The 12110-nt window shown below is 37.2% G+C and overlaps 1 protein-coding gene across 1 annotated transcript in view; it reads right to left on the bottom strand.

The window, feature by feature from the left end:
- Positions 1 to 12110, bottom strand: part of LOC145293096 (lysosomal alpha-mannosidase-like) — a 348385-nt gene that overhangs the window by 141746 nt on the left and 194529 nt on the right. The window lies entirely within an intron of this gene.

Here is a 12110-nt window from a genome sequence, read left to right as displayed (position 1 = left end):
TGGACCTCTATTGTTCCTGATATTCATAAATGACCTCCCCGACAAAATTGCCTCTGAGATGGGTATATATGCTGATGACATTACACTCTATGGCAGGCACGACAGGAAGACAAATGAACACATTTCTAAAGAAATGGCAGAAACACTAGAGGAAGACCTCCAATCTGTGGTGGAATGGGGACAAAAGTGGTTGGTTGCGTTCAATGCTGCCAAGACTAAACTAGTTTCATTCAATAATTACAAGAAACCCTCTCTACCACCTATAGCAATGGCCAACGACTTTTTATCTGAGAGTACATCTTTCAAACTCCTTGGCCTAACGTTCACAGGAAACATGAGTTGGAACAATTACATTGAAGGCATTGCCAGGGCCGCTGCAAGAAAGGTGGGCTCTCTCTACCGTGCTAGACAACTACTAACACCCAAAAGTATCCTGTACCTCTATAAGGCCACCATTCGCCCATGTATGGAGTATTGCTGTCACATCTTGGCTGGTGCATCTGCTACTAGTCTCTCGCTCCTTGACAAGGTTCAAAAGAGAGTCGCAAACCTGATAGGCCCTGAACTGGCATCTAAGCTTCAGCTTCTGTCCCATCGACGAAATGTTGCATCCCTCTGCCTGTTCTACAAGTATTTTAGTGGTGAATGCTCTGACGAACTGCAATCACTTCTGCCCCCACGACGTGAGCACCCTCGACAAACCCGACAGGCTGCCAAATCCCACCCCCACACTGTAGAGATCCCTAGATGTAAAAGATCTTTTTACTCCAATAGTTTCTTCCCAAGAACCGCTAGACTCTGGAATTCCATTCCAGGTCCCTGCTTCCCCAACAGTACTGACGTGCAGAAGTTCAAGTGTAATATGAACGACATCTTGCTGCCCAAATTCCTACATAGTACCCCAGTAGTTGTTGCCCCTGATAGTAGCCCCCTACACCAAAGTGGCAATGCGCCTTGTTTGGGGTGAAAATTTAATAAAAAAAAAAAAGATGGCTTCTTGTGTGGTAGAGATATCTCCAGAGAAGACCCTAATTTACCTTATATGTGCTTCTGGGTTGCACTTGCTTACACCACCGCATTTATATTTGCCCTATATCGCCCCCACAACAGCGGGATTACTGTCTTTAAAAGTATATCGGAGAAAATTGACCTCAACCTGTCTGCTCATCCTTCGGCTAACATTCACATTTGCGGTGACTTCAATGTCCATAATATGGAATGGCTGACCCACTCAAATAAGACAGATGATGAGGGGAGGTTCTGTCATGATTTTGCCATTGCCTATGACCTCACTCAGATTGTTCACGAACCCACCCGTGTGCCCGATACTACCGGTCAGTATGCAAGCCTTCTAGACCTTTTTCTCACAACTTCCCCTGATATTCATGTTCCGTTCTATCTCTCCTGGGATCCTCTGACCACTCCGTCATATCAGTTAAGATAAAAATGAAATGCAATAAGTTTTCAGATGTACCTCTCCACTGTACTGTATATCGATACTATGGCAGACTGGGATAGCTTCCGTACATTCATATCTGATTTACTTCTGCATTCCATGTTTAAAAAGGATGTGATCTCTATAGTATCAGACCTGACCGAATGGTTAGGTGTAGGCATAGACCGATTCATACCATCCAAAAAATTCCAACAAAAACCTAACAGCCAGCCATGGTTCTCCCCAAAATGTGCTGCTGCCATCGTGCACAGAAATCACTTTTTCCATAGCTATCAACGTAACAGATGTACTGAGACTAAAGCTGCTTTCAGGAATGCCAGCAACCACTGTAAAAGAGTAATAAAAAATGCAAGAAAGCTATATGCTCAGTCCGTTAAATCCAAAGTAGCTGAGCAGCGGCTTGGTTTCCACCAGTTTTGGCAAATAATAAACAGGATCCTGAACAGAAGCGTGCATTCTATCCCAATCATCATCAATAGACCTGAGGTCATCTCGTCAGCAGCAGACAAGGCCAAACTATTTGCAAAGAACTTTACAGCTAACTCTACCCTCTGCAGCGAAGGCCATCAACTCCCTGTATTTCCTCCTACAACAGACAACACACTGTGCAACATACAAATATATGTGCATGATGTCGCCAAACTAATCAAGAACCTTGATTCCAGTAAAGCAACCGGCCCAGACGGCATTCCAATTATAGTGTCAACCAGAACTTGCTCCCATACTTACAAAACTGTTTAAGTGTTGTCTTAAGAAGTCCTTTCCAACACCCTGGAAAACCTCATCAGTATGCCCTGTATTTAAGAACTCAGGTAATAAGTCATCTCCCTCTCAGTACAGACCAATAAGTCTCTTGTGTGTCATGAGCAAGTTGCTGGAATCCACATTAAATACAGAAGTAGTCAACCACCTCAGCAGAAATAACCTCCTTAGTGACATGCAATATGGTTTCCGTTCTGCTAGATCTACAGTTGATGTGCTAACGGTTATATCCCATAGGATTAGTGAATCCCTCGACAAAGGCTTTCTCTCTAGGGCCTTCCTCTCTAGGGCAATTGCTCTTGACATATCAAAGGCCTTCGATAAGGTATGGCATAAGGGCCTATTTCACAAGATTTCCAGCTACGGTATAACTGGAAATGTTTTCTCAATAATTAAATCATTTCTCTCTGATAGGCTCATTAGAATAGTGGTTGATGGGCAGCAATCAGAGGCCCACAGTATTAATGCTGGAGTCCCCCAGGGATCCATCCTGGGCCCAACTCTCTTCCTGATCTACATCAATGATCTCCCAAAACGCATACTTAAATCATTCGTTGACATCTATGCTGATGACATGACCATCTATGGCAACACATCAAAGGCCATAAATGACAAAGTTCTCTCTAATTCTCTCTTCTCTGATCTTGAGCACGTGGTACAGTGGGGGAAGAGGTGGCTGGTTACTTTTAATGCATCTAAAACCAAGAACCTATATTTACATCATCAACATTCTGATCCCCATCTAGCATCAATTGAAATGGATGGCTCTCGTCTTCGGGAGGCTTCATGATTTGACAAGCTTCTGGGTTTGACCTTTACTCCTGATCTTAAATGGAACACGTATATCAGGTCTGTTGCACGGGCCGCTGGGAAAATGTTGGGATCCTTCTACCACTCCAGAAGATATCTCACTACTGATGCAATTCTCTATCTGTATAAAAGTCAAGTACATCCAAAGATGGAGTACTGCTGCCACATCTGGGCTGGAACTTCTAAAAACAGCCTAGCCTGCCTTGACAGAGTACAAAATAGACTTTGTGGATTAGTGGGTGATGCCCTTTTCTCTTCCCTGCAACCTCTCTCCCACAGAAGAGACATTGCGAGCCTGTCTTTGTTTTATTGTTATTTCCATGGCAAGTGTTCGTCTGAGCTCCAATCTCTGGTCCCCCCCCCCGCCAATCTTTCACGATAAACACCCGTCTAGCTAAAACCACTGTCAGCAATATCCCCCACTCTTTATCTGTGCCCAAATTAAAGCGTAGATTCCATGAACATCTTTCTGAGAAGTGCACGCTTGTGGAATTCTCTTCCGTTTGACTGTTTCCCACCTGACTACAACTTGGATGTCTTCAAGTCCAACAAAAACAAATTCCTGATTAATCGCCCCCTTAAGTAAGACACTTTATCAAATCTCCAATACCAACTATTACTATCCCCTTGATTACTGTGCACACAATAACGCTTATCCCCGAGTGGCTTCCGGGCCTTGAGATGATTACCATGTTAAAAAAAAAAAAAAAGAGCAGTAAATGAAATTATTCCTTTCCTACTTCTGTGGAGCAGTACTTCCCGCTTCATAAGTAGAATGATCACATACCCAACTGTCATTGCAAGGGATGCCAATGTTGAATGGTGGGACTTGGAAGAAATCATGCAGGACTGGGATATTTGGTGTGAGAAAGCACAGCTGTGTAACGAAACTATATTGCTCAGATAAACCAGCAAACTCCTCTCTTGGTGCATAAATCAAATTGCCTTTAACCAATCAGCATCGACAACAAAGTGTCATTATTGAAGATGATGACTTGCTGCATGTGGACTTATTTCCAATATCATTTCAGCATGCAACATATGAACTCTTCCAGCCTTTAAACTTACTGACGTAAAGAGTTTAGATGTACACGTAGGCTTTAGTTGAGAGACGACAACAGTCGAGAGTAGGGCCTTGCTAGCAGCAGGATCAAAAGAGATTGTCTCCCTGTCCAGGAGCTGGGGGGATGTGAGATTAGCAAGATGTAGCCATCATAAACAGAGCATGAAATAAACATTTATACATAAAAGAGATAGTTTTTGTTTTGATGTTTGCTGAAATGAAAGGAAGAATCCCAAAGTGTGATAATATGTCAGAACCATGAAAGAAAGAACGAGGGAACGTCCAAAAAAGAAGTTTCCGTTTATTGATGTCATGGTTATTTGTCATTTGTAAAGAGCTGTTCGTATTACGTTGATTGTCCCAATCTTGAATTGTTTGTGAATGTCTAAATACAGACACACAACCATACACACAAAGAAACACGTTATATAGCTCGCTATACAGAGAGAGAGAGATAGAGAGAGGGAGAAAGAGAGAGTTTGGAATAGTATTCTCCTATTATCGACTCTCAAACTTTCTTTTTTTATATCAGAATTCACACACACTTCTGCTTTATTACTAACATCTTGTCTATCGTTGCATGTTTAATGGAGATGACCAATCAGCATACAGGACATATTAATTTCAACTGACCCTTGACACTTAGGGAATTACAGAAAGTGAACAGAGAGTTTCCAGTCATGAATGAAGAAAAACATTTTCTCTCCTGCTTTTGTCACTGATGCTGAGCAAAGCTATATCCATTGAATATGTATTGCCCCACGGTGATTTTTGGAAGCTAACTAAACGTTTTTACTTAAATTCCTTTTTTCTACAGCAATAAATATGCTTCATTGTTTTTTAAAAAGGAGTTTGACAATTTCACTTGAAGAATTCTGCCAGTGCCTGTGTGTGCGTGTGTGTGTGTGTGTGTGGTGCGTATGTATTCATGCGTGTGTGTGTGGAGGGTGCATGGGTGTGTGTCAGTGTGTCAGTGTGTATGTGTGCATGTGTGTGGGTGCATGCATGTGTGTGTGCATGCATCCGTATGTAAGTGCAGATATGTGTGTGTGAGTGTGTATGTGTGTATGAGGGTGTGGGTGTTATGGTGTGTGCCTGCGTATGTGCATGTTTAATGATGCATGTGTACAAAGAGATAGTATGTTGAGGGTGCAATAAAACCATAAGAAAAAGAAAAACTGGTATAACACACGTGGCAACTGTTACTTCCAATCATGGAGACATATTGTTTTGTTTTTTGTTTTTAAACGGGGGTGGTGGTGATCGGGATTTCTGTCAATTAGGGAGTAGGATTGATTCCTCACTTATAAAATAATGCATCATGCAGCATAGGCAATGCTTTAGAACGTTTATTAGTCAATCAATGGTGATACAACCATCATCCTACACTCTATAATAAAGCCCAATGTGTATTTATTTATATATAAATAAAGTCATGTACTTCCATCCCATATGCTGAACGAAACCATTTCAAATAGTTGGAGGAAGCAAGAAAGCAAATCGCAAGTCAGACAATCATCTCGGACTTATCATGTTGCTTGGAGGTACTTGAAAATAAAATTCTGCATTCCATAATTTTTTCTTTAGATCATTAGAAATGATAATTTATATTTGAAAGTTGAATTTTATATGAATATTTTAATAACATATCTATTGACGAAACATATTTTCATCACTTTTGATGGCGGACATACACTGATATATATATATATATATATATATATATATATATATAGTCATCCACATACAGTACTGTTTTGCTGTTTCCCAGCTCATCAGTGCGGCTAGAAAAGCAACTACCTCAAGTCAGGATATATATATATATATATATATATATATATATATGCACACACACACACACTAGCAGCGAAACCTGACCTGGGCCATGATTGAATGATAATCAACAAATGTTTTACATTCCCATATTTATATTGTCATCAGAATCAGTGAAATCAATTAAATCGATTGATTGCCTGTAGAACTGGAACCTCCTTCACTCGTTCCAATGCACTGAGTCTGTGTGTCGAAAAAAACTCGCCCACTCCTCCAAGCGACCTGTTTTATATTACATTCACCCATGTGAATCTCACGAGATCACATTTGATCGTTTCTGTTAAATATCGCAGACGCCATCTTGGTTTCTCTTTTTCCTGTCCAACACGCATGACAGGCAGACACGCTTTACAAGTAGGTCATTTGTATGTCCGTTTCTATTTTCACCACATTGCATTCTCTAGTTAAGGATCCATTGTACCAGGAGGAAACTTCAAATGCCTTTCAACAGTGACTTAGTCTGCAATACGTAGTAGTCTACATTGCACTGCGGAGAACCCACTGTTGATTTTATGGAATCATTTGGTCAATGTCAAGATTTTTTCCAACTCGAAAAATAATCTTTATAATGACGACTTTTAGAGGTTTTCGGGGGTGCTGAAAATGATTATATCATTTAAAAGTGGAGTAGAGAAATAGTTTTCATGGTATGAAGAAGTTATTTTTTTTTAAAAGTGAGTAAATGTAACGGAAAATGAGCCCCGATTTTTGGTCATCTAGTAATAATGTTTCTTGTTTTAAATTTGCCGCAAACAAGTAGTTTACCGGATATTAAGCAATGTAATTCTTGATCTTATCAGTGGTGTCCATTTCTGTATGCACAAGTGCACACATATTTTGGACGCATGCATTTCAAAAACATAGAAATAGCCACCACTGATAACATAAGGAATTGCATCGCTTAATATCTGGAAAACTACTTGTTTGTGGCAAATTTAGATACGATATTCGTTTTCAGCATACCCATCAAACCTTTAAAGTCGTCATTTTAAAGGTGATTGTTAAGGTGGAAAATAAGCAACAATTTACCAAAAAGTTTTCAAGAAACAAAACCAAATTAAATATCATTAGGTGGTCAAAAAGTGGGTGCTCATTTTACTTTAAATTTATATCGAAAAGTGATCCCCACTTTTGAAAAAGTAATTATTTTCATATCATAAAAACTATTTTGCTGCACCACTTTTAAATTTTATATTCTTTTTCAGCACCCTCGAAGACTTATAAACGGCGTCATTGTAAAGTTGAAGTTGAAAAAACTTGACATTGACCAATTATGTTTTTATATATAATGGCTTGAATTAAAATTTAAGATGCAAAAGTCAAGTATCATCGGTTCAATTATGTTCTAAACAGTAACATTTCTTTCAAAAGGATCCCTATCATATAAAAGAAGCTACCGTTGATTCTATATGACTGGCCTTACTGCTTGTGCGATGACAATGGCTTGAATTTAAGTTTAAAATGATAAAGTCTAGTATCATGTTGCAATTGTGCTTTCAACAGAAATATTCATTTCGAATGCACCTTGTCTTATCAAAGAGCCTACTGTTGATTTTATATTTTAGGCTTTTCGGCTTGTGTGGTAATAAAACTTCTCAAATACACTTACTTAAATCAAAATCGCTGGTTCCTACTTTCGTTGGATTATTTCGATTATCGATTAACAATACTTATCGAAGACATTCTGATACAAAACTTCTTTAAAAACATTTCCAGGCACATAATGTACCTCCGTGTGAAATTTCATAAAAATCAGCCCAGCAGTTTACGAGCCATAGTGAACGAACTCACATACACAGACAGACATAGTTCCTTTTACGTTTCTGAATTTTTGAGATGAGGATTGGTTATATGTATTATTATTCATCGGACTACCGTTCTCATCTTGAGTGTGATTTTCACAATGTTTCGGTCGATATAACCTCCGACCTTCTTCAAGTGTATCTTGCCGAACTCAAGAATGTTTCTGTCGAACTCGGGAATTTGGACGGAATTTCGAACGGAACCCTTTATTTCACGGGGGTAGCGTGCTCTTGTATATACACATTTGCGAATTACTTAGGACCTCTATCCAGTCATGGCTGACAGAACAAGAGCACGCAACCCCCGTGAAATAAATAAAGGGTGAAATGTGTATATATATATATATGTATATATATATATATATATATATACATATATATGCAAACATTTGCGAATTACTTAGGACCTCTATCCAGTCATGGCTGACAGAACAAGAGCACGCTACCCCCGTGAAATAAATAAAGGGTGAAATGTATATATATATATATATATATATATATATATATTACATATATATACAAACATTTGCGAATTACTTAGAACCTCTATCCAGTCATGGCTGACAGAACAAGAGCACGCTACCCCCGTGAAATAAATAAAGGGTTCCGCTCGAAATTCCGTCCAAATTCCCGAGTTCGACAGAAACATTTCTGCGTTCGACAAGATACACCTGAAAAAGGTCGAAGGTTATATCGACCGAAACGTCGTGAAAATCACTCAAGATGAGAACGGTAGTCCAGTGAATAATAATACACAGTTCCTTTTATATAATAGCTGAGATAGAGATAATTATAAACCTCTGCGGACGGTCCGGGCGTCCTTGCTTGGATCTTGTATTAGACTAAAATCGTATTCCTTTCTGTTTGTTAATTCACAATTTAATAAATATCTACAAAAGTTCACTGTTGTACAAATACATTTTCATACTTAAAACGGATTTATATACATTTTATTCCAGCTTGATTTCTATATATACTATGTATTCAAAAGAAATATAAATTCGATTAGAACGTTAAAGAAAATTTATTTCAAAATTAGCTCCATGTTATTATTTATTTGTTGTAGTAGAATCGTTTTAATTGTTCTATTTAGAAATTTTATTTGCATTTATTTGCATTTAATTTATTTTTAAATTATTTTTTTTTCATTTAATTTATTTTCAATAATTAATAACTGACAACAGCTGTGTTTAAAACTAGAAGTAAGCCTATTTATTTAAGCTATGAGAGTTATTTCCATTTAAAACTTACTTCGCGTTTGATTTTCATAAACCCAGATGGATGTGTTTTATACTTCTTTAAATCCAATATGTTGTCACTTTTCGTAACAAGTTAGGATATTCAGTGTATCTTATGAATTATGTGACTAATACCTCAATATGTTTCAGCAATATGTTTTGACATCGGGCAACGCCGGTAGATACAGCTAGTATATACATGTTTCTTTTTTCTTCTGTGGAAAGCAGCCATTTATTAAGTCCCTCATGGGGACCAGTTGTCTGAAACAGTTGTATATCCAGTATCGTGACTATGTAAATTTGTTTTATATATATATATATATATATATATATATATATATATATATATATATATATATATATATATATACATACAGTCCTGGTCAAAATCATAAGACCACTTAAGAAAGTAAGTGTTTACGCATAATATCGAATTTTTAATCAAACAAATGGTTGAAACCATTGCCAAAAGGGAAAATATGATAGAAAAAAATGAAACCTGCTTCATTCGAAACCTTAACCCTGATCTAATAATTATTTTTTAAAAAGCAAATATTTTCACCTGGTCAAAATGATAAGACCACTTTAATAAAATCGGCTAGTTTTGAAAAAATGAATACGAAAAGTTTTCTATGTTACTAAAAGCAACTTGTTAGTGGATAAACAACATCTTACTAAATTATAAATGGCAAAAGGGAAACCATTATCAGAGTTTGAGAGAGGAAGGATCTTTGAGCTTAATAGGGGTGGACTCTCCCATAGATCGATTGCAAATGAAGTGAATCGTAGCAAAACGGTCATCAAATTTTTTAAGAAATCCAGATCAATATGGGCACAAAAAGAGTCCAGATCGACCAAAAAAATAAACCATCACTGGATCACCGTATCAGAAGAAGTTAAAAAAAAAACTCCAGTATGAGCTCAAGACGATTGAAAAGCCAAACAGCAGCAGAATGTAGTCCTAAAACCATCAGAAGGCATCTGAAAATGAAGGGTTTCAATCATTTAAAGTGACTGCAGAAACCACGTCTTCTTGAACAGCACAAAACTAACCGACTTAAATATGCCGCCAAATACCAGACTTGGGATGAAGAGAAGTGGGAAAATGTAATTTTCTCCGATGAGAAAAAGTTTAATCTAGATGGTCCAGATGGATTTCAACACTATTGGCATGATAAAAATTTGCCCAAAGAGACTTTTTCAACTCGGCATAGTGGAGGAGGGTTTTTAATGATCTGGGGTGCTTTTTCGTCAGCTGGGATCCTAAACTTGCAAGTAGTGAAAGGCGGCAAACATCATTGAAGTACATTTCAATGCTTGAAAATGCTTCTATCAGGACTGAAGGTGCACGTCTGTGTGGAAGAAATTGGATTTTCCAGCAAGACAACGCTGCAATACACACTTCTCGACAAGCACGAGAATATTTTTCTTCAAATAATATAGAATTGTTAGATCATCCAACATGTTCTCCGGACCTCAATCCCGTTGAAAATCTTTGGGGATGGATGGCAAACAAACTGTTCAAGGATGAAACCCAGTATGATTCGATAAAGGAACTTTCTGATTCAGTTTTCAGTACATGGGATAAAATTCCTTCGCAACTGATAAAAAACTTAGTCCCAAGCATGCCAAAGAGAATTTTTTAAGTAATTCATAATAATGGAGGCTATACGAAACACTGAAACCCTTTTTAGTAATTTATAATTGCCTTTTGCTAGATAAATTATCAGTGGTCTTATCATTTTGACCAGGTGAAAATGTTTGTTTTTTAAAAAATAATTATTAGATCAGGGTGAAGGTTTCGAATGAAGCAGATTTCATTTTTTTCCATCATATTTTCCCTTTTGGCAATGGTTTCAACCATTTGTTTGATTAAAAATTCGACAATATACGTAAACGCTTACTTTCTTAAGTGGTCTTATGATTTTGACCAGGATTGTGTGTGTGTGTATGTATATATATATATATATATATATATATATATATATATATAGAGAGAGAGAGAGAGAGAGGGGTGTTCTACATTTGCAAAATAAATACGCGTCAAAGATAATTAAATGATTGAGCAATTTCATTTCTTTTTCACAAATTTGTTATTTTTCCACCTGATCTGTTATTAAAATAAACAAATAGAGAGAGAGAGAGAGAAAGAGAGAGAGAGAGAGAGAGAGAGAGAGAGAGAGAGAGAGAGAGAGAGAGAACAAAACAAAAACAGATGTTAGGCTGTAGAAAGAATTTTCTTCCAATTTTACACAGGAAGAATTGCAATTGATCTTTTCATCTAATAGAGAATAACTTATTTGATTATAGCTTAAAAATCTGAAGTGAAGGAAGGAAAATAACTTAATGATGCAAGCGTAAATGTTTCCAGTAATTATGGATTATTGGTGTTGGAGATATAATTATAGACACCATCGTGATATTCATGGTTTGAATTTACTATTGAATTTGGCGGCGATATAAGTAAATCGGTTATTGATTTGCTTGAGTGAAATAAGTTTAATCGTGGGTCGATTTGTATCGAAGAACGAGAGAGAGAGAGAGAGAGAGAGAGAGAGAGAGAGAGAGAGAGAGAGAGAGAGAGAGAGAGAGAGACTTTTTGGCATCATCAACAATATAAAATATTGTAATAAATATCACAAATCGATTTAAAAATGATCATGCGCCAAATATTCGTTTGAGTATTTGTTTGAATGATTGGAACTGATATAAATAATGAACTAATTTTATTTATTTGCCCTCTATCTCCCCCACTCTCTCTCTCTCTCTCTATATATATATATAGAAGAAACTCTGTGTGTGTGTGTATGAGTTCGTTCCCTATAGACTCGGAAACGGCTTGGCCGATTTTTAAAAAAATTCACACGAACGTACTTGATGTTTCTGCGTCCGATAAGTATCGAAAATCGAAAAAATCCGATTAAAGAAGAGAGTCTGATTTTGAACAAAGTTAACACTTTTATACAACCTAACACCACAAGTGCAGTTGAGAAGTTTTATCACCGCACAAGCACAAAAGCACAGCCTATATAATAAACTGTAGATTCTTTGATAAAACAGAGGCGCATCCGAAATGAATGTTTCTTTTTAGATCATAATTGAACCATGATACTTGACTTTTGTACATTTAACTTGAATTCAATTTA

This window comes from Euprymna scolopes, chromosome 14 (assembly GCF_053919585.1).
Source record: "Euprymna scolopes isolate OS-2025 chromosome 14, ASM5391958v1, whole genome shotgun sequence".
Taxonomy (NCBI): domain Eukaryota; kingdom Metazoa; phylum Mollusca; class Cephalopoda; order Sepiida; family Sepiolidae; genus Euprymna; species Euprymna scolopes.
This window is presented reverse-complemented; position numbering and strand designations above follow the sequence as displayed.